A 26,217-nucleotide genomic window follows, 5' to 3' on the forward strand; every position below is an offset into this window, starting at 1 on the left:
AAACAGCTTTATATTTCAGTGCTTCATCTACAAATTCAGTGCCTGCTGCCCTTAAAGTGCCTGTGTTACATTAAAAAATGGTAAGCTGATAATATTGCATGGATCCCAAACTGAAAACCGGGTCATAGTTACTAGGCATCTCATCTAAAGGGGGATGCATTCAGGACTTCAGCACCCTACCCTCCTGAAAATGTAACAAAGTATCAGCAGTTATTCTACATGCTGCAGGAGTAGAACCCACAGTCTTCTGCATTAAAACACATGTATGTTACCTGCCATGCTGCTAACAGTGCTTTAGAATTCTATAAGACAACAGTGATACCAAACAGTTGTACATTGTAAACGCACTTAGCATGAGGAGCAATAAACTTCTCTTCCCTTGAACTCATGATTCCTTGAAAAATGCACCTGAAACGCGGTTCCTTGAAAAATGCAGCTTGGTAGTTGAGGGTAGAGAGGATTCAGGCTCTTCTTTCCTATAGCTAAGGTACAGGGTTTGAGCCCAAGTAAATTACTAAGCACCTGCTAAGCCTGACTAGGGCATTTCACACATTCATACCACACAAATCTGGACAAAGTCTAGAATAAATAGGGACAAGACTATAAATGTTGCTCTCATGAACTTAGAAAATTGCTAGAATAACAGGATTTGTGTTGGTATGTATTTTTGTAATCTAAAGCATTATAAGTCTAAAACTCAAATGTCTGTCATATTTAGCAACTTCAATCCTTTTTATGAGGAACAGATGAACATCTGGAGCAAAAATGTGGACATTCTTGCAAAGACCTAGACAGCTGAGGGGTATGCTACCTACCTCTTAAACACACACACCTGCCTCCCTCCCTCTTACACACACACTCACCATACCTCTCAGCCTCTTCTAAAACAAGCCTGTCATAATGGGGGTAGTGAGCCAAAACTAAGGACACATTTTAAATGTTGCTCTTATAAACTTAGAAAGTTAATAGAGCAAATGTTTTGCATTACTATGAATTTTCTGAAGCATATGAAGTCTAAAACTCAGATTTCTGCCATTATTTTCTGAGTTTGGTCCTCAATAATTTGCCAGGGATCCGCCAGAAAAACACCATTTTATGAGAAACAGACCAAATAAGGCAAAAATCTGGACATTTTGCAAATATCTGGACAGTTGACATCTACACTTTCAACAGGCACTGCTTCTTATTCAAGCCTTGATTAAAAAAAAAAAAAAAAAAAAAACCTTCAGGGTCTTTCGATATGATCATCTGGATCAGCTCTGCAGTAACTTCTATTAGCTGGCAAAAGAGAGAGAAAGCTTACCCATACAGCGACCAACACAAATCCGGGACCTGTCTTACTTGGAGCGAACAGTTTAAATTTTCCTCCAAGTTCCAACTGCCGGCAGAAAACACAGGTCAGGTGATCAGCTGCTCAGCATCAGCCGCAACATGGAAGCTGTTCCTTTAAAAATGCAGGGACACAGGTCAGGTGATCAGCTGCTCAGCATCAGCCGCAACATGGAAGCTGTTCCTTTAAAAATGCAGGGACACAGGTCAGGTGATCAGCTGCTCAGCATCAGCCGCAACATGGAAGTTGTTCCTTTAAAAATGCAGGGACACAGGTCAGGTGATCAGCTGCTCAGCATCAGCCACAACATGGAAGTTGTTCCTTTAAAAATGCAGGGACACAGGTCAGGTGATCAGCTGCTCAGCATCAGCCACAACATGGAAGCTGTTCCTTTAAAAATGCAGGGCAAGCAGCTGCAGATGTGAACATGGAAATTAAGCGGCTCAGTCGCAAACAGAGAAGTCTTTTTCTTTTCTCTCTCTCTCTTTTTTAATAAATTGTGGATGAGTGGCACAACTTTTAGCTTTATATTTATAAGGTCTGTCACGGATGAGTGCTGAAATCCAGGTGGGTGCAAGTGAGCTCACGGACCCCTAGAATTTATCGTGTAGACCCCAGTTTTGGAACCACTGGTATAGAGGATGGGGAAGTGTGTTTAAATAAAAAAAATTAGTGCACATTTGAAATGGTCTACCACCTTGTAAATGAAGTTTGAGAGGTCAGGGTAACCATGGGAATTCCATGTCTTCATTGATATTACAGTTATACATGCCTCCTCATTCCCTTCTGTGACTTGCATAGACTTGGGAAGTTACCAGAATAGTATGAATGTTCAATATATTTTCTGTATATCAATAACATACTTTAATCAGTATTGAACACACTTTGCAGGACAACTTTATGCTTTACTGTATATTACAATACAAATGGGCCGCAGTACAATGAGCAGCAGCTACAGAAATATATCCATGACTTTATGCACGTTTATTCCCCATTCTAATGAGTGCAAGATTCAGTGTATTTACACTTCAGGACATATACAGGTATGGCCTTCACCAGTGGCTTTTTACTATGGTGTTGTGACAGAGAGGTGGCACTTTACACATTGGCTATAACTGAAACAGTAACTTTAAAATACTAGAACTCACCTTGTGGCCTTACTTGTTTGCCAACAGAGATGACAGAAACATTTCTTTGATTACAGCTGATTGTAGCTGGCCAGTGATGTAGGCCCCTCTCTGATCATCTCTAGCAGTAGGCAGTTTGCCTCTTATCATGGAGGTGACTATAGGACTGTGATAACTGCAATGAAATTGATTGCTAAAGTCTATACACTAATTATAATATTCAATAATCAAACTGAATTGTGAACTTCCTTGAAAGTATTTTACATTTGAATGAAAGTATAATGGATTATTAACATCTTCATTTTTCTGCCATTTAAATAAAAGAAAGATCTTTATATGTGCTTTATTGTAAGTGTCTTGGATTGATTCTAGTAGCAAACGTTTTTATGTAGCATGGTTGACTTTGTCTGCTACCATGTATTCACTAATAACATTAATCATGCCATGGGCCAAACTTTCCTCCCCAACAAATTACGTTAAAGTGTGTGAGGGCTTTGTACCCAATGCTAACTAACCATAACGTGTGCATAACCTCTGTATGTTAACTGAAATCTCATTTCCACTCATCAGTACTACATCAGAGAGTCCCCCAAAACATCACCCCCCAAAGGCAACCCCACATAAACCCAAAGTCACACAGGACCACACAAAACCAATTCCTGTCATCATGCCTAGCTGTGACCCTATTTCCCCCGATGGATGTAACAAATTTGAAACTTCCTTTCAGAATCCAGCTATGTAGTATAAACAAAAACACCATAACCAGGCTAAGATGCTGCCCAACAAACCACCCTCTAAATGACAAATCCCTCCATCATATAAATGGCATGAACTATATTCCCCTGAACCTCCCTTACCAAAACTTACCAGCAACTATAGATATTTTCCACCTTCCCCCGACGTCCTTCATTCTTGACATCCAACTGCAAACCAACCCCAAATATGCTCCTTAACCCAACACCTTCTGCCCCATTTATAAACAAATGCTAATCCATATGAACAAATCTATCTGAAACCTATCCCCAAGCCCCACAATGTACAATCCTGTTTACCCCTCACCCGAAAAGATCCAAGTAGACTGGCTGCCCTGCAACGTTGGACTCCACACCAGAACTTTCCTTTCCTTGTGTTACCTTTGATCTCTATGGTGATACAATACCATAAGTCTTATAACCAGTGCTCCAAAGCCCTGCATCCTCACTGTAACCACTGTCGATACCAAGCAACCCCCCCCCCCACCTACATGGATCCCAACCTACTGGAATTCAATACCCTAAATCCATTCCTATGTAGGTAGTGAACCACTAAGAATCTCAACCTTATAATTATTCAAAATTCCTTATGTCATCATACTACCCCCCTCAACATTAGCACCCCAAATACTCCCAAACCACCCAGACTCATTGTGCTCCATTCCAGTGACAAGACCATCCATCCCATCAAAATGCATCACCTTTCAGATCCACTTTTCAGGGCAATGCATGCCTTCTGCCCTTCAGAAATCTGCAAAGAAAAGAAAAACAGTAAGTTCTATGTGCGCACATACCAAGAATGACTCAACATTGACACACTGATAAGGACCATGCCACCCCCGTCAAGTGTTAGCCAAACTCTGTACCAAAGCATAGAACCAGCCCCCCCCCCGGTTTTTTTTTTTTTATAAAATGTTATGAATCCTATCCCCTTGGAGAAGAGTGATAGGTGCTACATGCAGAAATAAGATCTGAACTTGTCTAGCTTGTAAGCACCCCACAGCCAGCAGCCTAGTAACTTTCTATGATCTTAAGATTGCTGTGACTCCCCCCACCTACCAAACCCCACCAACAGTGATGTGCCTTAATGAGCACTAAATAAAATTAATTACCTGTAAACCTCATCATGTCCAGTGCAGGAACCCAAACTTCCACCACCTCATAATCCATTACGATTGAACCCCCCCCCCTTACCCTTCGGCCAGTAGCTGTTGCTCCCTTTACCATTGAATGCAAATGCCCAGAAAATAGGAACTACTTTCCAAAATTGATCTAACATACCAAAACGGTTACTAGAACAGCTTGTACAACCGATTAACTTTGAAATCAGAAAACTCAAATGTCCATCATTCTCTGGCTGTGATCTTTAATAATTCATGAGTGATTTGCCAGGAAACCACAGCTGTACTAAATGAACCAGAAATATGATGCAGATTCTAGACCTCCTGTAACAATCTGTACAGTAAACCAGTCCAAATATAAAACAACTGTTAGGAAATTAAATCATATCCTGCTTAATCCATATAACTTTAAAACTCACATATCCCTTCGATGCACACCCAAGGCACCAGAGAAATCCACATGCTACTCTCCAACCTTAACCTGGTATGCAAAACAAACCCAATCTCCCCGGATTCCTATGCGAAACCAAATAATGACATGCATTCGAGCTTCAGACTTCATATCCTTCAGAAAAATGCATGTTAGCACAAGTCGTGCTATAACAACCTATCAAGTTTATAAGATCATATCTCATATGTGTGCCTAGCTTCGGGCCTTTGCCCTCGCCCATTATGTCAGACGTTGTCCAGATTCCTTGCAGTAAGATCTTTCCATATCCTAGCACTATCCCAACCAATTGCTATGCACCACCCCTACATGTATTCTGTATAATCAGAACTCATTCGATTGGTCCTACCATTATTTTACCTCACACGCAGCACATCCTCTAAGTCTGTCTCACTGTCATCTGTAAATCTCAAAATAGCTTTGCTTTTAACACCTATAGATTGTTATGATAATCTATCCAAGCATGCTCACTGGCTGACTTCCCCCTCTCCTTATCTTACCCCACATCACGCCAATTTACCATAAAAGTACACTCCACCCGCAACCCAATTTACCCCTCACCTGAGCCAACCCTGAGTTCCACAAATCTGCCCTGACATGTATAATTTATCCCTCCTTCACATGTACAAGTGTGAGCTCTCAGCATGCCCACCAAATGCCTGCTATTATTCTCTGACTTAAAATATCAACTATTTGGTAGGACCATGATGCCTGGAAAGTGACAAAACACGAGTCAAACTTCTGGCCATCCTGAAAAATCTGGATAACCCTCCCCCACCCTGAAACACCTGGATAACCCTCTCCCATAGCCAATAACATCCCATGAGTGCATGACAGGAAACCTTCACTGGCGAATCACTGCAAACTCTCCTCTCTCGGCACTGACTACCTTAACTGCATATTCTGCCTTTAACTATCAGTGATTTGTAGAACACAGTAAGCCATCATACAAAAAAAAAAAAAAAAACACACTACCTGAACTGCATATTCTCCCTGTAACTACCAGCAATTTGTAGAACACAGTATGCCATCATACAAGTCTAGAAGTGTGGAGAAGAGAGAGAAAATGTAAAACTGGTACCAATATTTTGCTTACGCAAGACACAGAAAGCTGCATGATTTTGTCCACAAACACTGTGTTGAAATTCATCAGAGCCCTCAATGTTTTTAGGACTATAACCTCTAATTAACCTGTACCCCTTTCCTGAAACATTACTTCCATCCCCTCATACAGAGCCCACTCTGCTTGTCAAAGCCCGCGAAAGACATTTCTGTGAAGAGTGAGGTACAGCAACCTGAAGGCACACTTCGCAGAACATTGCAGGTCGGAACGCTAGCTCTACTAACCAGATCGGTAACTTAACACATTTCCCTCCAATACCCATGTCATCTGCGCCTCTGCCTAAGTCCTGGGACATGCATCCTCCTCCAAGACACAGTGACAGACACTAAACAAATCGGCCACAACTGTATTACAGTACCACCATATGTGTCCTATTGGACACATGGCCAAGCAAAGGACAGCCGCAATCAGCAATGCACCTATCAGCTATGCATACTCCCTTGCCATAATTCTAACATTCTGTGAAAACAATTACTTTCTTCTTCTTTTTTTTTTATTTATTTATTTATTTATTTTTTTTGTATGCGTATGAACGTCCATTGCATAAAAGGCCACTAAGTTAATCCTACCACAAATTACCTGGTTGGCAAACTTCTCTCCATGCTTGTTCCTGCTGTTAATTCTTCCTGACCATGCCTAATTCCAAAAGACCTTCAGTAAATAACTCTGTTTTGAACATCATCACCACTTTCTGACCCCCTCCCTCTGTTTTTATCCAAAAGTGTTTTAATATTGAAGATAAACCAAGAAACACCTAATATCAAATATACAACTTATCAGGAAAAATGCACAGTACATTTATCTTTGTCTTACTCATCCCTCATCAGGCCCATAATTGAGTACAATGCCCCTTTTGGGATGTACCTTACCAGACTCCTGCAGCAACTGGAAAGACCCCAAAAGTACCTCACCAAGAGGATCAAAGGGCTCAAACAGATGCCATATGCTGCCCGGTTAAAGAAACTCCAGCTCTACTCAGTGGCATACCGCCTGCTCAGAGGCGATCTGTGCCTGACGTATAAAGCCATGTCCAACCTGGAATTAATGGACATGCTGCACCTCAGAAAATCCAAATCCCATCGAGCTACGCTCGAGAGACTTGAACCTCAGCACTGAAATAAATAGGACATGCTGGAGGGACAGATTCATAACCCAGAGGCTCCCTTCACTCTGGAATAAAATCCCAGTCCAGGTTAGGCAGAGTCCCTCATTGACTCTCTTCAAGAGGAATCTTGATGAGTGTATGGGAGATAGTAGGTTTACCCCGGGTATCACTTCTGTGTCACTGTTAGACAGAGGCACAGTATACTAACCTCGAAAAAGGGCATAGCAAAATTATTTTAAAATGGGTGGCGAAAGCCAAACACACTCTGGCTAGGCTTATAAATGCCCTAGGGCAGATAGCCTAGTATGAACCTATGTCAATGATTATAATTAATGGAATGCATTAATTATGGCCAAAGTAAGCAACGTATTATCAAATGACACATGAGCTAGCAGCTAAAGCATACATCTAGTCAGTTACCATCCGCCTTCCTCTCAGACAAAATAAATTCACACAAATATCTCATTTGTAGGATGTTTGTTGCTGTTTTACTCTGTCTGTAAGGAAGTACTGTTATACAGCTGAACAGCATGAAATGAATAATGGTCAACCCCCACAAAGGCCACAACTGCGCATATGCTGCAAAGATGCCTGCCGCAAGCCCACAAACCAAGACTCAACATCCATGCTGCTATACAGGGATGAACAATGACAATAAGAGTTGGAATGCCCAGGTTAGCAGTCTAGCTCGACAAGGAAACTGAGACAACTTGCGGAAATTACTGCTTTAACCCCCCCCCCCCAAGCTTGCATTCAACCTCACATTCTCCAATAAGATGAACACTATTAATCCTCTCAGAACAACCTGACGCCCCAATGAACGAACACCAGTTCCAACGCTTCCAAGCCTAGCAAATAACCCCGGCCAAGTTAATAAACTAACTCCCTCCAAGCAAATGCACAACTAACATTAAATTAATAAATTGACTTAATCCTGCAGAAGTCTCCTTTAGCCCTGAAGTAACCCATGACAAAAATACCCAGGTGATCATGGGAGTACCTTGTCTTAGTAACTTCATGCCAAAATGTGATTACTTACCCAGCTACACTTGTCTAAACTCCTTAAGCCCATCCCCACCTTTACCTCATTTCCTCCCAATCATCCCTCCTTATATTTAACCCTTTCATCTCCCCAACCCTCAACTTCCACTGATAATATTTATCTCACCCCCTTCTGAAGATGTCCCTGGACAAATAGATTTGTTGCCAAACCTCATTTATCAAAAATAATGATGTCCAAGATCCATACCACAGTAAGATGATTGGTAACCTCTACAGTGGGGAAGACTCGTTGGCATAACCCTTTTTTTTCTTCTATATTATCAACAATTTATTTACTTGCAGAAGAATTTCATTGTTAAAATTAAATAGGAGGAATGATCTTTACTTAGATACTTACCCTGTCCTACTACAGACATTTAAGTGATAAGAATAACTAAACTGTAAATTTGTAATCTTTGGATTCCGTTCTTGGCAGTGTCGTTATTGTTTTCTTGCTTACAAGTCGCTTTCCTTAAATTCAAGGAATTCATTTTTGATGAGCAGATGTTCAACACTGCATGTGACAGTATCACTATTTTCTGATGAGCCTGGGAAAGTGAAAACTCTTTGCCACATCAGACAGGTTATAATGACAGAAAAAGGTACAGGACATATTTAAGTCGGTAATTGCATGAGAAAATCAATCCTAACGCACTAGTGTTCCATTATGTGCAAATCCGTTATAACACAGTGAAGCTTTGGTATCCCATGCTAAGGTTCACACAAGGGTCAAGAAAGATGCATCGTGTTTGAAAGCAATTCATGCAGATTGAATAAGAAATACAATTCTGTACTGAAGAAATTAAAGTAGTATAAAAGAGGAAATGGAAAACTAAAGTATTGGCAAGGTTGCAGAGGAGGAAAAATTGAATGGATACAAGTAGATAAAAAGAAAGCATGAATGGGGGTAAAATCATAAAGACAGTAACATGAGAGGCAAGTATTTTTACAAGGTGAGGCAGACGATTCAAGCTAGATCCAAGCAAGGACAGAAATGGAATCCTATAAGCAGGGTTAGGTCTTTGAATAAACTGTGTGTTTGTAAAATATATGGGATCTACTTTCTTTGGTCTAATTTCACTTGGTTGAAAACGATTTTAGGCAGCCCACTTCGCTGAAAGCACATTTAGTCATAAATGAAATATAAGCCCTGCCCCACTGCAGTGCAACCCTGGAGTTAGAATAAGTAAGGGGGGTGTGGGGGCTACAGCCACCCACATTTTGCAAACAGATTTTATGGAATAATATGTATATATATATATATATATATATATATATATTTTTTAATGTATACACCTTTATAGAACAGTGAACACTACAATTATGTAGGGGGGGGCTACACCCCCACACCCCCCAATGTGGGGACCTGTGCCCCCCCACACCCCCTTACTTAATATTCTCACTCAAGGGTCGCAATGAAGTGGGGCAGGGGCTATATTTCATTTTCGAACAAATGAAATTCGACTAAATGAGCTTGCAGTGAAGTGGGCTGCCTGAAATTATTTTTGACCAAATGAAATTCGACCAAACACATGTATGTATGTACACACACACACACACACACACACACACACACACACACACACACACACATGGGCAGAAAAAATATACATGATCATATGAAGCACATTTGCATTTGTGTTTTTTGTATGTAGAGCACTTGAAACCATAATACTTTTGCTTATTATTATGTATAGGTGAGTTGTCTTCTGAATAAAATATTTAAGATTTTGATAATCTTTTCATACATTTCTTCCAAGACGTCTATGAATGTTAAGTACTTGTTTTGCATAAGGATATGTTTATGCAGCATTACCAGTGCTAAATGCTGCAAAAAGAAATTTTTTGGCCATGCTGCCAGCTAACCCAGAGTGTCAGTCCTATTTCATCAGGTGTGCCAAATCCAACCATCTCCCTTGCACTTTCGTTTTGACCCTGTTCAGCAGCTGATGAAGAGTATGAGACCCTTCAGGACAGCATTATATAGGCTGCCAAGAAGGGATTTGGGTTATGCCCTAAATTAAGTTCTCTTTCTGTTAAGACAGACAGACAATGCCACCTGAGCAGTGATTCAGCCAGTGCCCTGCCTCCCATGTGGGCAGTGCCCCCTCTATGCATTCCTTCGAGGGGTGTATGCACACTTCCCATCCTCCTTTGCAAACTCTTCAGGCACCTGATCCACTAATCAAACTTTAATCACCTGGGCTGTACTCAGGCCTTTTCCCTTCAATGCCAAGGCACTGCCTAAATACTGCAAGGCAGACTTTCCTGAAAGATGCCTCATATGAATGTGCACCTTTGTTAAACTGACATTTCTGATACACAAGCTTAGTTTGTTTCAAAGCTATAGCTATATATGTAAAGTGTTCATGTAGATGCAGTAATATTTGAAGTTTTACTGTATAAAGCTACAAGTTGTATGTTTTTACACTCTAGCAACATCCTTCCATTCCAATTTCTAGTATATGTGATGGTTGTTCCATGTGTTCTTGAATTCAGTCGCTGACCCTGTTGTCTCTTCAGGATGGTTGGCTTACTACCCTTTCTTTGTAATAATACTTTGAAATAATACTTTGTTACATCTGTTTTTCTGAATATGGCAACTACCTCACTACAAATAACCTCTTACCTATCCCATCAACTACTACTCAACACGCTCGCCTCCTTCAACCTCAACTCTACAGCTCTCAACTGGTTCTTTAGCTACCTTACTAATCGACAACAAGCAACTAAATGGGATAATAAACTCTCCACACTCCTCCCAGTCTCTGTTGGGGTTCCTCAGGGTTCCATCCTTGGCCTTCTCCTTTTTATTATATTCACAAATAGTCTAAACACTGCCACTAAATTTGCTTATGTTAGTCAATATGCTGACAACGTTACTCTTATTTGCTCTGCTCCCACAGCCCAAGAACTCCAAGATAAACTTTAAAACTCGTTTCTAGATATTGAAAATTATCTAAATGAACTTCAATTCATCCTAAACACAAGCAAAACAAAATTAATAATCTTCTCCAACAGGAAATCCAAAGCAAAACCACCTCCTCTCTCCATCTACTCCACTAATGGCACTATAATAGAGCCAGGTAACCAAACAAAACTACTTGGTGTCACAATAGACAACAACCCATCATTCAGTAAACAAACATCACTCACAATTAAGAAAGTTCACATCAAACTTGATGCACTATATAGGGCCAAACCTTACCGCACTCAAAATGCCAGACTAGCCACAGCCAGATCCCACTTCCTATCTACTCTCCTGTACTGTTTTCAAATTTTCACTAACCTGCACATGTCTTATTTACATCTAATTGATTCCTGCTATAATAAAATAGCAAAAATTGCTGCTAATACACCCAACAGGACCCATCATTGCCTTGCTTTTCAAAAATTACACTGGCTTGAATTCCCCAGTCTGTTATCGCTCAAGCCGCTCAACACTGCCCACTCCATTATCCACAAACTTGAAAACTGACCTGCACTCTGCAACCTAGTGCAACTAAATCCCAACCCCAGGACCCTTAGATCTTCTGATAAACATAAACTTAAGTTAAAGTCCCATAATTAGTTTGGTGACTCTGTCTTCTCCTTTAAAGTAGACAAACAGTGGAACCTAATGCCCCAGAATATCCTAAAGACACAGGTAGTCATAGCTTCAAACAACTCCTAAAGGAATAACTAACTCAGCAATGGCTATGCTCCTATAATACTCCTGGCTAGTTTCTCATGCCATCAATCAAATGTTTCTTTTCTGCTCTCTTTCTCCTTGTCTTACTTCTACCAAATGAAAGTACCACAATGTTTTTTATATATCTAATGAGTTTCATATTACTGCCTGTAGTAAGGCTTAGGAAATGTAATGTTTTTCTGTTTTATATTTCCTTTTTGTAAATTGTCATTGTTGGTAACTGTCAAACCTTTTGGGCGACCATGGTGGTACAGTGGTTAGCATTGTTGCCTCACAGCAAGAGGTTCTCTGGTTCAATCCTCGGCTGAGGTGCCTTCTGTGAGGAATCTGCATGTCCTCCCTGTGGTCACGTGAGTTTCCTCCAGGTGCTCCGGTTTCCTCCCACATCCCTAAGACATGCTGTAGGTGGATTGGACACTCTAAAATTGGCCCTAGGTGTGAGTGTGTGCCTTCTGTGGAAGGTTGGGCACTGGGCTGGCAACTTGACACTGTAAAAACTCCACTGCCAATCATGAGAAGACAGGTGATCTGCTGTGGTGACCCCTAACCGGGAAAAGACGAAAGAAGAAGAAAACTGTCAAACCTTTTGTATATTGTTAATCTTTTTAAATTTTTTTTGTAAACTTTTTTTTTTGTACTATTGCTCTGGAGCTTTTCTCCCCGATCTCTGCTGAAAATGAGCTATGTGCTCAGCCGGAGTCTACCCGGTTGATAAATGTAAAATAAAATCTTCTTTCGGCTGTTCCCATTAAAGGTCACCACAGCGGATCATCTGATTCCATTTCTTCCTGTCCTCTGCATCTTGCTCTTTCACACCAACCACCTTCATGTCCTCTCTCACCACATCCATAAACCTTATCTTAGGCCTTCCTCTTTTCCTCTTACCTGGCAGCTCCATCCTTAGCATCCTTTTCCCAATGTACCCAGCATCCCTCCTCCGCACATGTCCAAACCAACGCAATCTCACCTCTTTGACTTTGTCTTCAAACCATCCAACCTAAGTTAACCCTCTAATATACTTATTCCTAATCCTGTCTACCCTCATCACACCCAGTGCAAATCTTAACATCTTTAACTCTGCCACATCCAGCTCTGACTCCTGCCTTTTTGTCAATGCCACCGTCTCCAACACATACAACATAGCTGGTCTCACTAACCTCTTGTAGACCTTTCCTTTCACTCTTACTGGTACCCGTCTGTTACAAATCACTCCTGACACTCTTCACCCATTCCACCCTGCCTGTACTCTCTTCTTCACCTCTCTTCCACACTCACCATTACTCTGAACTGTTGATCCCAAGTACTTAAACTCATCCACCTTTACCAACTCTACTCCCTGCATCCTCACCATCCCTCTATCCTCCCTCTCATTTACACACATATATTCTGTTGTAGCCCTGCTGACCTTCATTCCTCTCCTCTCTAAAGCACATATCCACCTCTCCAGGGTCTCCTGATTCTGGTCCCTACTCTCACTACAGATCACAATATCATCTACAAACATCATAGTCCACGGGGCCTTCTTTCTGATCTCATCTGTCAACCTGTCCATCACCACTGCAAATAAGAAAGGGCTCAGAGCTGATCCTTGATGTAATTCCACCTCCACCTTAAACGTATCTGTCACTCCCACTGCAGTCCTCACCAATGTCACACTACCCTCGTACATATCCTGTACCACACTTGCATACTTCTCTGCCACTCCCGACTCCCTCATACAATACCACAACTCCCCTCTAGGCACCCTGTCATATGCTTTCTCTAAGTCCACAAAGACACAATGCAACTCCTTCTGACCTTCTCTGTATTTCTCCAACAACACTCTCAGAGCAAACATTGAATCTGTAGTGCTCTTTCCTGGCATGAAACCATACTGCTGATCACTAATCATCACCTCCCTTCTTTCCCATAACTTCAAGCTGTGACTGATCAATTTTATCCCTCTATAGTTACTGCAGCTCTGCACATCACCCTTATTCTTAAAGATAGGTACCAAAACACTTTTTCTCCCCTCCTCGGGCATCCTCTGACTTTCCAAAATTTCATTAAACTATCTGGTTACAAATTTCACTGCCATTTCTCCTAAGCACCTCCATGCTTTCACTGGTATGTCATCTGGGCCAGCAGCCTTTCCATTCTTCATCCTCTTCATAGCTGTCCTTATTTCCTCCTTGCTAATCTGTTTCACTTCCTGATTCTCTATCCCTACATCATCCAACCTTCTCTCTCTCTCATTCTCTTCATTCATCAGCCCCTCAAAGTACTCTTTCCATCTACTCAACACACTCTCCTCGCTTGTGAGTACATTTCCCTCACTATCCTTTATCACCCTTACCTGCTGCACATCTTTCCCAGCTCTGTCCCTCAGTCTAGTCAATTGGTACAGGTCATTTTCTCCCTCTTTAGTGTTCAATCTCTCATACAACTCTCCATATGCCTTATCCTTCGCCACCTCTCTCTTTGCCATGCGCCTCATCTCCTTATACTCCTGTCTGCTTTCTTCATCTCTTTGAGAATCCCACTTCTTCTTCACCAGCCTCTTCCTCTGTATACTCTCCTGTACTTCCTCATTCCACCACCAGGTCTCCTTGTCCTCCTTCCTCTGTCCAGATGACACACCAAGCACCTTTCTAGCAGTCTCCCTTACTAGCTCTGCTGTAGTTACCCAGCTATTCGGTAACTCTTCACTGCCTCCCAGTGCCTGTCTTAACTCTTCCCTGAACTCCACCTCACAATCATCCTTTTTTAACTTCCACCATTTAATCCTTGGCACTGCCTTCACACTCCTCCTCTTCTTGATCACCAACATCATCCTACAGACCACTATTCTATGTTGCTTAATTGCACTTTCTCCTGTCACAACTTTACAGTCTCCAATCTCCTTCAGACTGGCCCTCCTACATAGGATATAATCCACCTGTGTGCATCTTCCTCCACTCTTGTATGTCACCCTATGCTCCTCCCTCTTCTTAAAATAGTATTCACCACAGCCATGTCCATCCTTTTCACAAAATCCGCAATCATTTGACCTTCTGCATTCCTCTCCTTAACACCATACGTACCCATCACTTCCTTATCCCCTCTGTTCACTTCACCAACATGCCCATTGAAGTCCACTCCAATCACTAGTCTCTCACCCTTGGGTGCACTCTCCACCACTTCATCCAACTCGCTCCAAAATTTTTCTTTCTCATCCATTGCACACCCAACTTGTGGAGCATATGCACTAAACAACATTCATCATTACACCATCAATTTCAAGCTTCATAAACATCCCTCTATCAGACCCTCTCTTCCCCTCCAAAACACTCTTGGCATACTAACAAATGTAAAATAAAATAAATACCTGGAGGTACACAAGTATTTATGTAATGATCTCTTTTCCTCAAACCTATATTGATTCCCTTGAAGTATTTTTAAGTTTGTGTTATGTCCACTCCTTTGCCTTCTTTCCTTATGCATTATGTTTTGAGTCATTCATGTGACATTTGTGTGGCTTCTGTTGCAAACCATACACCATTATTGTTACGCTCCTTTAAAACTGCATACTCCCTCCTCTTTGTCATTAAACTGCTGTGGAGTCCAGAGCTTATACACTTTAAGTATGTATAAGTAATCCTAACCATCATTTCTTGGCTTTTAGGCTAAGGTTATGTCTGACCGTGTGGGGGTGTGTGTATATGCGTGCTTACATTTTGTTAATGATGAGTCTTCCACACACCAGTACTCCCTCAGCATTTCTTGGTACTTTGCAACTCTGTTTATTGACCTCAGGTCATCTATGACTATCCTAAGGTCCCTTTCTTGTTTTGTAGTTGCTGATTCTGATTTCTCCAGTCAAATGCACACTTTTGTTACACCATTACTAAGCACTATGGTACGTCCTTGGATGCCGTTTTAACTGGAGTGAATTTTGTTTATTATGATGATGTCTTGTTATTGAACCGGTGTTTTGTCCATTTTGCATTGTTTAATTCATTAACTTTTTTTTTTGCGGATATATCAAATGCTTTTCTAATTCCTAAGAATACCCCCACCATCATTTTCTGAATCAGTTGTCCTGGATACCTAAGCAAATAATAGGTTTAATTTGATGCGACTCTCCTTTTGTGACTCCATGTTTCCTTTGGAAACCTGTATGAAGAAGAAACCGAGATAATCTTTCCTATACCAATAATGATATAGTTCTTTCTTTCAGCTGAGGTCATGCTGACTTGTTCATATTTTAAGACCTTCTTTCTCTCAGCTTTGTGAAAGGAAAAAAATATATTTTCATCCAATTCTCTGAATCCTATGCTTTTCGTATGATTTACTAAAAATAATTGCTCAGTGGAATTCAGTCCACCTTCAACTTCTTTAGGATCAAGTGCAACTCCCATCAGACTGTATTGTGTGCTCCTTTAGGTTTTAGAGCTATTTTGGGATTATTTTGCATGTAAAATGACTGGGGTAATCCCTTTTCCTGAGCACTATTATCCTAGAACTCATAGGAAATACAAGGCAGCGGAGTCTTGTGATCATTTATGACTTGCCAATACCCACCCTTAGACTGTACTTTTTCATGGAGGACTTGGCCAGTCAAGCCGGGCTGAATTTGTGACTAAAAATTAAATCATCCGGATCCTGTTTGAAGAAAGATGATGTGCCACACTGCGTGATTTGCTACTGGAGAATATTCCAAAGGTGGTAAAGGTATTACTTAACCAACCTGCCTCGGTGCCATGTTTTATTTATTTGCTGAAGTTTAGAACACTGGTTTTGGTATTTGTGAGACTTTGATATATGGAGATGCAAGAGACCAGGACCACTGGGTCCATAATGGTATGGATGTCAAGGCACAGATTCATGGATGTCCCCTCGGGAGTCTATAAGTGAATAAAGGAGCCTGTGTTTCCAGTTGTCTGGTGAGGAACATCCCAAAGGAGGGCTTTATATTCAGTAACTGGCCTAATCAATACTGAATATAAGGAGAAAATGACCTATTTAGAAATGGATGATATTCCTGTGGCAATTAACTGTGCCAGGTAGAAAGACTTTCTGGCTACTGTTACATGATGATAAAAGGAGGGGGAGTTGTCAGCCCAAGTTCGACAGTCTACAACATTATTATTTTGGAGTGAGGTGTTGTCTATGCTGTATGCTGGGGGGGGGGGGTAACCAAATGTGATAAAATGCTAAAAACTGCAATAAACATGTGCCCATTTTTAGTACACCAGGTATTTGTGTCATCTGGAATCCTCTTCTACCTTTACTTAAGAAGGAGCTTCACTAGTGGATTCAGCAGTTGTGTCTAAATCCAGGGTTCCCTTTTCGTCCCCCTCTTTCCTCTCAAGAGCCGTTCACAGATGCTGCAGATATGGGATGGGGAGCAGCATTTGGCTCCCTAAAGGTGCAGGGTGTTTGGTCACCTCATCAACAGCAACAGCACATCAATGTTAGAGATGAGAGTCCTTCTGCTCGATCTTCAGCCCTTTCATCCTCTCTTCTACCCAGAAACTCTCAAGCTGTTTACAGACAATGCCACAGTGATGTGGTATGTAAATACGGGGGAACAAGATCTTATCTTCTTTGCTGGTTGCCACTCCTGGTGTGGGAACTTGCTATCTAGTATCAAGTGACTCTTCAGGCAGTTTACATTCCCTCGGGTCAAAACTTTCTGGCAGACACTCTGAGCACATCCTTAACTCAATCCTGTGAATGGATGCTTCATAGAGATGTGTTTCTGGACATTGTCCACCAGTGGGATACTCCTCAAATAGATCTTTTTTCCTCCCCTCTTAACAGACAACTTCCTCTTTTTTGTGCAAGAGTCCTGGGCCCTCTGGTCTGAAAGGAGGACACCCTCTCTTTTCTTGGAAGGGGATATTTCTTTCTGCTTTCCCTCCCCTTCCTCTCATTCCAAAAGTCCTGTTAAGAATTCAACAGGATGCTCCCAAAATCTTGTTGGTGACTCCCTTTTGGCTGAAATAGCATTGATTCCCTCTTCTGTAGTTAGCCAAGGGCAGTCACACAAATTACCTCAGAGGGTGGATCCACTCACCCATGACAAGGGATTTCTCATCCATCCCCACTTGGCCACTCTTCGACTGACACTGTAAGTGATAGGATTTTGATTCTTCATAGACCACTTTTTTGTGAGGACGTGCTTAGGGTTCTGCAGAGGGCCAGGAAACAAACTACTAGGAATTCTACTTATCCAAATGAAAGAGGTTTTCTGTTTGCTGACTTTCTTGTAACCTGGATCCACTTGCTGTGGATGTTCTTTGGTTCTGTCTTATCTGTACGAATTGCTCAATGTCGGATTAATTTATTCTTCTGTTAAGGCCCATTTATTAGCTATCTCTGCTTGTCTGCCTTTATATCCTCCTTTAGCTTCTAGATTTGAAGCTAAACAATTCTTTAAAGGTACCCTTCATATTAGGCCTGCCAGGAAGCCTGTTCCTCCTCCCTGGAATCTTAGTTTTGTTTTAGAAAAATAGACCCAGGTTCCTTTTGAGCTTGCACCTCCAGCTTCCTTGCAACATTACTCTTTGAAATCTATACTTTTGCCAGACTGGTGTCTGAGCTTCAAGCCCTCACAGCTTGTTCTCCTTTTTCAGTGTTTCATACGGACAAGGTGTACTTGTGGGTCTACTTCAAAACATTAAAATCTCATAACATTGAAATTCAAAACACTGACACCATAACATCGAAAACCCAAAACACTGAAAACTCAGAACACAAACTTTGCATCAAAAGATTGAAAACTACAACACACATGTAAATAACACTCTCCACCTATAACAACACCAAACAAACACACTCTTAGCTACATTTTTGAAGGGAGGCAAGTCCCCTGCACCTAACATTTGGGGGGGGGGGGCTCTGATCCCCCCCCATAAATTAAATATACTAACTCTAAGATTGACCTACAGTGGAAAAAAAGTTAATTTCCTAACCTCACTGTATCGGGATCACCATACAGTATGTAAACATAATTTCTAAGTCTGTACTTTCTGAACTGATGACCTTTCTTTTACTTGGACTGGCATTCCTAATGGGGTTCTCAGTTCTGAGGATGGTACTTCTGGAAGTCACCTGTATGCCCTATGCTGTGTAAGGAGCATGTGTGATGTACAGCCAACCTTAAAGCAACCTGAAGGCTGTAGTATACTGGCCAGATGTCGTCACTGTTGGCAGGGATCCCAATTGTAATGAATACTGCATCAGTGAAGAGAATGACGTTTACCGTTATGGTACGACTTGACACAACAGCACATTCTCATCTCTTTGACAAACACAACTTTATTGACATTACATTTTTTGACAATATTTTCCATTTCAAAGCCCAGAGATCTGTTTTAGTTGACTGAAATCTGTCATTAAGTTGACAATAAACCTAAACCCTTTAGTGAGTGACTATTCTTATGTGACGTTTCTCCACTAAGTATGGGAGCTGCTCCCCCTCCCCATCTGAGCCTATGTAAAGAAGGTTCAAGAACTGGATGTTGGAGACCATCTATTTCTAGGACATGTGAATAATCTTGGTATTAGTATTAGACGTCACAAGGTTCCACACTTTATATTTCACATACTGAAATTGGCCATTATCTGTATGGCCTTGTCTGTTCCAATGTGTGAATTATAAGCATATTTTTTTCTCTCCACCACATGATTTGAGGTTCACCATCTAAAACACTGAGTGTTCTGCCACTTTTATTCTCTAGTATGAATTACTGTACCTTTTCAACATGTTTTCTTGTATGCCCTGTGTTTGTGTGTGATTATACCTTCTCCTCCAACAAACTGTGTATCTCCTTGGTTAGAGAGATATAAATTACCATGATAGAAAAGGCCTGTATATCTCTCCATATTGTTCCCTAGTTCTCAAGAAAGGCAAAACATTGAGTTCTTCACAAGTTTACTTTTGAACCTACAGTTTTTTATTACCCAGGCCATGGACTGATACCATTTCTTAAGTTATTTTGTGCAAATGCCTAAGGTCTTTCTGTCCATTTCTTCAAACTAATGCTGCATTGATGCAATCCCTTTTATGGCCAGGACATGAACACTTACACAATGATGTCACAAATTATGTAATTCCTTTCATGACCACATCATTAGTACTGTTACACAGAGCAATATATGAGCATTCTTCCTTGCACAAATATTCTTGCAGTCCTCAAGCACCCTATTCTTCTCTGATTGGATATTGCATGTATCATCTCCCCTGTTCTAATTCTATTCTTTGCACCATTTAATCAGCCAAGAGAAAATGCTTTCTACTCTTCCAAATAACTGCTGCCACTCTCTGGTAGAGTTCCCTCTTAAAAGAAAAAATCATATTGGTATCTTTCTTCAGTCTCCTGTAATGATACATATTTAGGAGAACTTGGCCATGCTTAGAGTAGTATAGGAATTATGGAGTGGTATATTAATGTAATACACTGCGTGTTACCACTACCTTGTCAGGGAATACACTGCTTGTTAGCATTACCCTGTAAGAGTAATGCACTACTTGTTACCACTACCTTGTCAGGGAATACACTGCTTGTTAGCATTATCCTGTAAGAGTAATGCACTACTTGTTACCAATACACATCAATTACGACTCACCCAGAGTTTCGTCTTTATTAGCTCATGCTGGGGTAGTGGTATTGTCTCAGCCCTATCAGAAATAACTGGATGGAAGAGAGAGTCTTCTGAATGTTGACTATCTGGTGCTTGAAATCACCCATCTTCACCTTTAGTTTCTTAATTTATCTCCAAAACTGAATCTCAGAAGGTCTCCCTTAATATTGCTGCTTCCCAGCTATCATACACACTTGACTGTATCAGTCATATTTACCTTTGCCACACATTTTACTGTACCCCAATGTATTTACCTGTTTACTTGTTTAGTATTTTATTTTTTGTTTTATTTCTATTTTAATGGCAAAAGAAAATTGGTTGAGACATCGTTTTCAGCCGTGAGGCCTTCCAGCCTAAGATTGCCTTTGCTGTCTGATATGCTTTTACTGTATCACTTGAGTTTATATTTATTACACCTCACACATCTCTCTTTAAGCCTCCGTGTGTTGTACAGTAAAGTACCACTCACCTTCCCTGTACCACTCCTGCTTACTTTTAATATACCAAGAACATTTACCCTTTCACACCTCCAACTTACCCTTAATGAACCACTAAGCTTTACTTGTACCACTTACTTTTACTGTGTCAATCACATTTCTCTTTAAATGTGGTGCACACACACATTTACATTTAGCATGCAAATTTAGCAATAATGCATCAGTCTTCACTGCACCAGTCTCATTTACCATTACTGTACCATTCTTATTCCCTGTACTTTTACTGTACCACTCGTATTTACTATAGCTTGCACGTTTACCTTTACTGTACCATATACATATCCTACCCATCAGGGCCATCACATTCACCTTTAATGTACCACATACGTATCTTACTCATCAGGGCCATCACATTCACCTTTACTGTACCACATACGTATCTTACTCTTCAGGGCCATCACACTCACCTTTAATGTACCACATACGTGTCTTACTCATCATGGCCATCACATTCACCTTTAATGTACCACATACGTATCTTACTCATCAGGGCCATCATATTTACCTTTACTTTATTACATACATATCTAACCCTTCACATTTACTTTATTACATACATATCTAACCCTTCACATTTACTTTATTACATACATATCTAACCCTTCACATTTACTTTATTACATACATATCTAACCCTTCACATTTACTTTATTACATACATATCTAACCCTTCACATTTACTTTATTACATACATATCTAACCCTTCACATTTACTTTATTACATACATATCTAACCCTTCACATTTACTTTATTACATACATATCTAACCCTTCACATTTACTTTATTACATACATATCTAACCCTTCACATTTACTTTATTACATACATATCTAACCCTTCACATTTACTTTATTACATACATATCTAACCCTTCACATTTACTTTATTACATACATATCTAACCCTTCACATTTACTTTATTACATACATATCTAACCCTTCACATTTACTTTATTACATACATATCTAACCCTTCACATTTACCTTTACTTTATACATATCTAACCCTTCACATTTACTTTATTACATACATATCTAACCCTTCACATTTACTTTATTATATACATATCTAACCCTTCACATTTACCTTTACTGCACAACTTACTTTTACTGTACCACTTCTCTCTCCCTCTTTTTACCCCACATTTATCTTTATGATATCATACCAGCTACAAGTTTTAGTGCTACGACCTGTAACTGTGAGTCATATGGAGTCATTTCTGACTTGCCAGTAGTCACCCACAGGCCTTGCTTCTCATTTCAAGGAGGGTCAGGCTCATCATACATGGGTGAGTTTGTGAACACCTATCAAGGTCTCAATCTCCTTTTTTTTTTAAATGTAGACAGTGCGTCACCCTGCCTAACTGGCAGAGGGAGTTTGCTCCACAGAAAGGGCAGGCACTTTATGTATAAATACATCCATTCTCAGTCTTATTTATGTGCAGGAGTATAGTTAGACCTCTGGCCCTGGTATTAGCTGGACTGTGATTTCTTGAGGTGTAAGTGTTCAGTTGTTGGATCCCTTGTAGCTCTATAAGACGCATGATTCCATAGACAGCTGTCCATAATGAGTGCACTAATACATGCTGTAATCCACAGAATACCAAAAAAGGAAAATGGAAGTAGAGAAGACCAAAATAAGTAATACAAAAAATATTCGTTTTCCCTACACAATATTCTCTCACCAAAAAAATTCAGCTTAACAAATACCATCTGTATCCTTATGAGGTCCATTCAGCCACATTAATTTTCCCTAAACAATCTCCTGCCATAAAAATCAGCCTAATAAATAGCATCCCTATCCTTATGAGATCCATTCAGTCACATTCATAATTGTACTATCTCCAGTGAGGGCCTTAAAAATATGAAAAACAAGCCAGAAACAAAACGGTAGAAACAAATTTAAAAATGATTAGGTTTGTATGCACTTGAGCTTGTCAAGGTCTAGTTCCCAATATATACATTTGGGACTTTCATGTGGATTCTCACAAACAGAAGATAAAGTAAAATAGCTCCTCACCATTAAAAGGAGCCAATGACTCTGGCCATAATACAGCAGTGTTTTCCAAAAAAGATGGTCTAGTACAACAGGAAGTATTATGGTTGGCACCACTTAACCCAAGAAATTCATGAATGGTAAAATTGCCTTTAAATTAGTCAAGTATGAAGCTACAGATCTGTTAAGTCCTTGATTGGAAAGTCCACTAAGCTGGACTACTCTCTTTTTGCATTAGCATAGATCTGCCAGTAATGAGCAGTGGTTACATGGAACAGCTTGGTCCTTGGTCACTTGCACCACATTCTTAACTTCAGGATGGCAGTGATGATTGTATCCAGCAGAGTCTGTTTTACACCCAGTGGAGGGCCAGGCATATTAGAAATACCTAAATTTGTTATGGCAATTAGTTCTGCATTACACACAAAGTAATGTGAATGCCATCCTAAACTGGATCACAATGTTAGTAAAATCTAAACCAGAGGGTAAAAAGATTACTCAAACAAACCATTTAGTAAAGTACTAGAAAGACCTAGCAAAGCTAGGGTCTTCACTGTGTAATATCTTAAAGCTCTTGTAGTGGAAGCCCATGGGATATCTGCAAATGACCCCTTAAGGAGATATGAGTGCTTCACCTACATGGCTTCTGAATACCCAAAACCTTTTAGTTTTACTTAGACTTCACTGGTGCTGTCAGGCCAGTAAAGCCACTGCTAACTTGTAGACATGCTATGTTTTTCCCTTTTTTCTGAACTTGTCAGAACAGCATAAGTGAATTGTTTGACCAAATGTTTGAAACAGAGTTTGACCAAACGTTTGAAACAGAGTTTGACCAAACGTTTGAAACACAGTTTGACCAAACGTTTGAAACACAGTTTGACCAAACGTTTGAAACACAGTTTGACCAAACGTTTGAAACACAGTTTGACCAAACGTTTGAAACACAGTTTGACCAAACGTTTGAAACAGAGTTTGACCAAACGTTTGAAACACAGTTTGACCAAACGTTTGAAACACAGTTTGACCAAACGTTTGAAACACAGTGCTTAAAAACAAGTTCCATGTATACAACAGTTTGTGAGAAATCTTTGAAAGCTGTCTGGTCTAATTAGGTTGTTGTTGTCTCTTTCAGCTTTTCCCAGTTAGGGGTCGCCACAGCGCAACTCCGGTCTGCTAATAATTGGCAGTGGATTTTTACGTGCCGAGTTGCCGGCCCTGATGCACAACCTTCAATGAAGGTACGCCCATTCACGCATATCTCCACACAGAAGATGCTCTAGCTGAGAATCGAACAGAACAACATCTTACTGTGAGGCGACAATGCTACCACAGCACCACCACCACAGTGTCTGGTCTAATTAGGTGATAGGTTGAAATTACAGAAATAATAATGATCTACTTTGACTGTCCAAACGAGTAAGGATGTTTGAGAAGGATGACTTCACCAGATTTTTGTATTTTGGGAATATCCCTAATCCTCTTGGAATTGTTTGCTTTCTTTGAGAGATTTAAGGATGGATAATTGTTCTTTTCTAATCTGTTCCTTTTTTAAGGATAAATATTATGCAGCTACATGTCTTCATTGGAAGGCCTGTGGTGCAAAACACAGTCCATTTTCACTGCTCTTTATGCCTTTTGCATGCACTCTGTGGTCCAAATAATGGTATTCACTACATCACAGTTCATGTTACAAGTTAGCTTTCACAGGAGTTACTTAACCATGATCTCTTCCAGGCCTCATTCCAGCATTCCTCAGTTCCCTGCATGATTTCCCCCTCACTGATTGTCTTTATGTAACCTTCAGGAAGTTTTTTACCAGGCAAAGGTCAGGTGGGGGTACACAAAGTCCCACTGACTGGGGAGTGGAGCATTCAAGGAAGAGTCATGGTGCTATTGGCTGAACATAAATGGAGAATATACCTCACTCTCTCCTAGCCCGGGGATCACGTCAGTCGCCCTGCTAGACAGGGGTCCAGGGAAGTAAATAGTGTGGGAATAAATAGCCAGGGAATTGTTATGGCTAGGCTGGTATAAGCCCTAGGGCTGATAGCCTAATACCAACCTATGAACCTAGCATATTTGTAGGCTAGTGTGTGCTATGAAGCATAATCTAGGCCTATCGCCACCCACTTGTAAGATGGCGAAACCTCCCAAATCTTGCTCACATATCTAGCCTGGCACTGTTTCATATTCCATTATCACCTTTAATGTACTACAGCTCGTCATCCCCATCCTCCCTCAAAGGATAGATGATCCAGTTAAACTTTGTCATTCTCATCACCTTCCAACAGGTGTCTGAGCCAGTAATTGAACTTTAAATTCCTGGGTTGTAGTCATGACCTTATCCTTCTGCACCATTGCAGCTATCTTCATTCTCATTTTTTAAAGATGCATAAAGCATGCTTACCACAGTACCCACTGTTAAATGAGGGCAATAGACTACAGCATAATTTTGTGAAAGTCTGTTAAATTTACTATTTTTCCTCATTTAGTTTTGCACATAAACAAAGGGCATGCCATTGCTTTGTGTTTTAAATGACTATCTGTTTTCATACTCTGATCTTGCCAGTTTAGCAAGGTCTTTCTTTAATTTGGTTATACAGGATTTCTTTACACAAGGAATTGTTTATGAATGGGGGTATCTATTTTCTTGATGTATGGTATACTGATTTTATATTCCAGCAAGTGGTGTATTGTTTAGACTGTCAGCATGTTTATCTCATTGATATAGATCTTAAAATACTATATTTATCTGTCATCAAAATTACTCTAAAATTCCTGTGGTGGTGTTAATTGTGCATCATTTTGTAACAATGTGTGTGCCAGTGAAGTATATGTTTGCCTGTCTGTTTTTAGCTTTAGAACAACTGAGGATGGGATAGTTTTTTCCCTACTTTGTGGGTAACCATTATTAGGCCAAATATGATACTAAAATGGTTGGTGTTTCTCATTAAACCCTTATGACACTTGCATGTGTTTGTCTAGATCATCATAACGACAACTCTAATGTATTAAAATTGCCTATTTATATTTGTATTAATACTTGTATAACCATGCTACTTGCCAGCTTTTTAAAATGGGCATATTAATGGTCACATAGTGGGCAATGCAAGCATCAATACTTGACTACTGGCCAATGAAGCTAAATAAATATTAAACATTAGTTCAATACTTAATTATATTGTTATAGTTTTCATATTTCTCTAAATATTTCAACTGCCAAGCAGCAAAGTGAGTACTGCTTAGCCTGATGTGAAAGCTCCACAGGAAGATGAACAAAATGATACATACATTATGTTTATTGCTTGGATGGTTAGTGAGACATTCAAAGCGGTTATAAAAAATTACAAATATTAATAATTACTGTGTTATT

General features: G+C 40.2%; 1 protein-coding gene across 1 annotated transcript in view; it reads left to right on the plus strand.

The window, feature by feature from the left end:
- Positions 1-26,217, plus strand: part of SYT6 (synaptotagmin 6) — a 1,631,223-nt gene that overhangs the window by 622,541 nt on the left and 982,465 nt on the right. The window lies entirely within an intron of this gene.

Source organism: Protopterus annectens, chromosome 7.part0 (genome assembly GCF_019279795.1).
Source record: "Protopterus annectens isolate FY-2018-M chromosome 7.part0, PAN1.0, whole genome shotgun sequence".
In the NCBI taxonomy this organism is placed as follows: Eukaryota; Metazoa; Chordata; order Ceratodontiformes; family Protopteridae; genus Protopterus; species Protopterus annectens.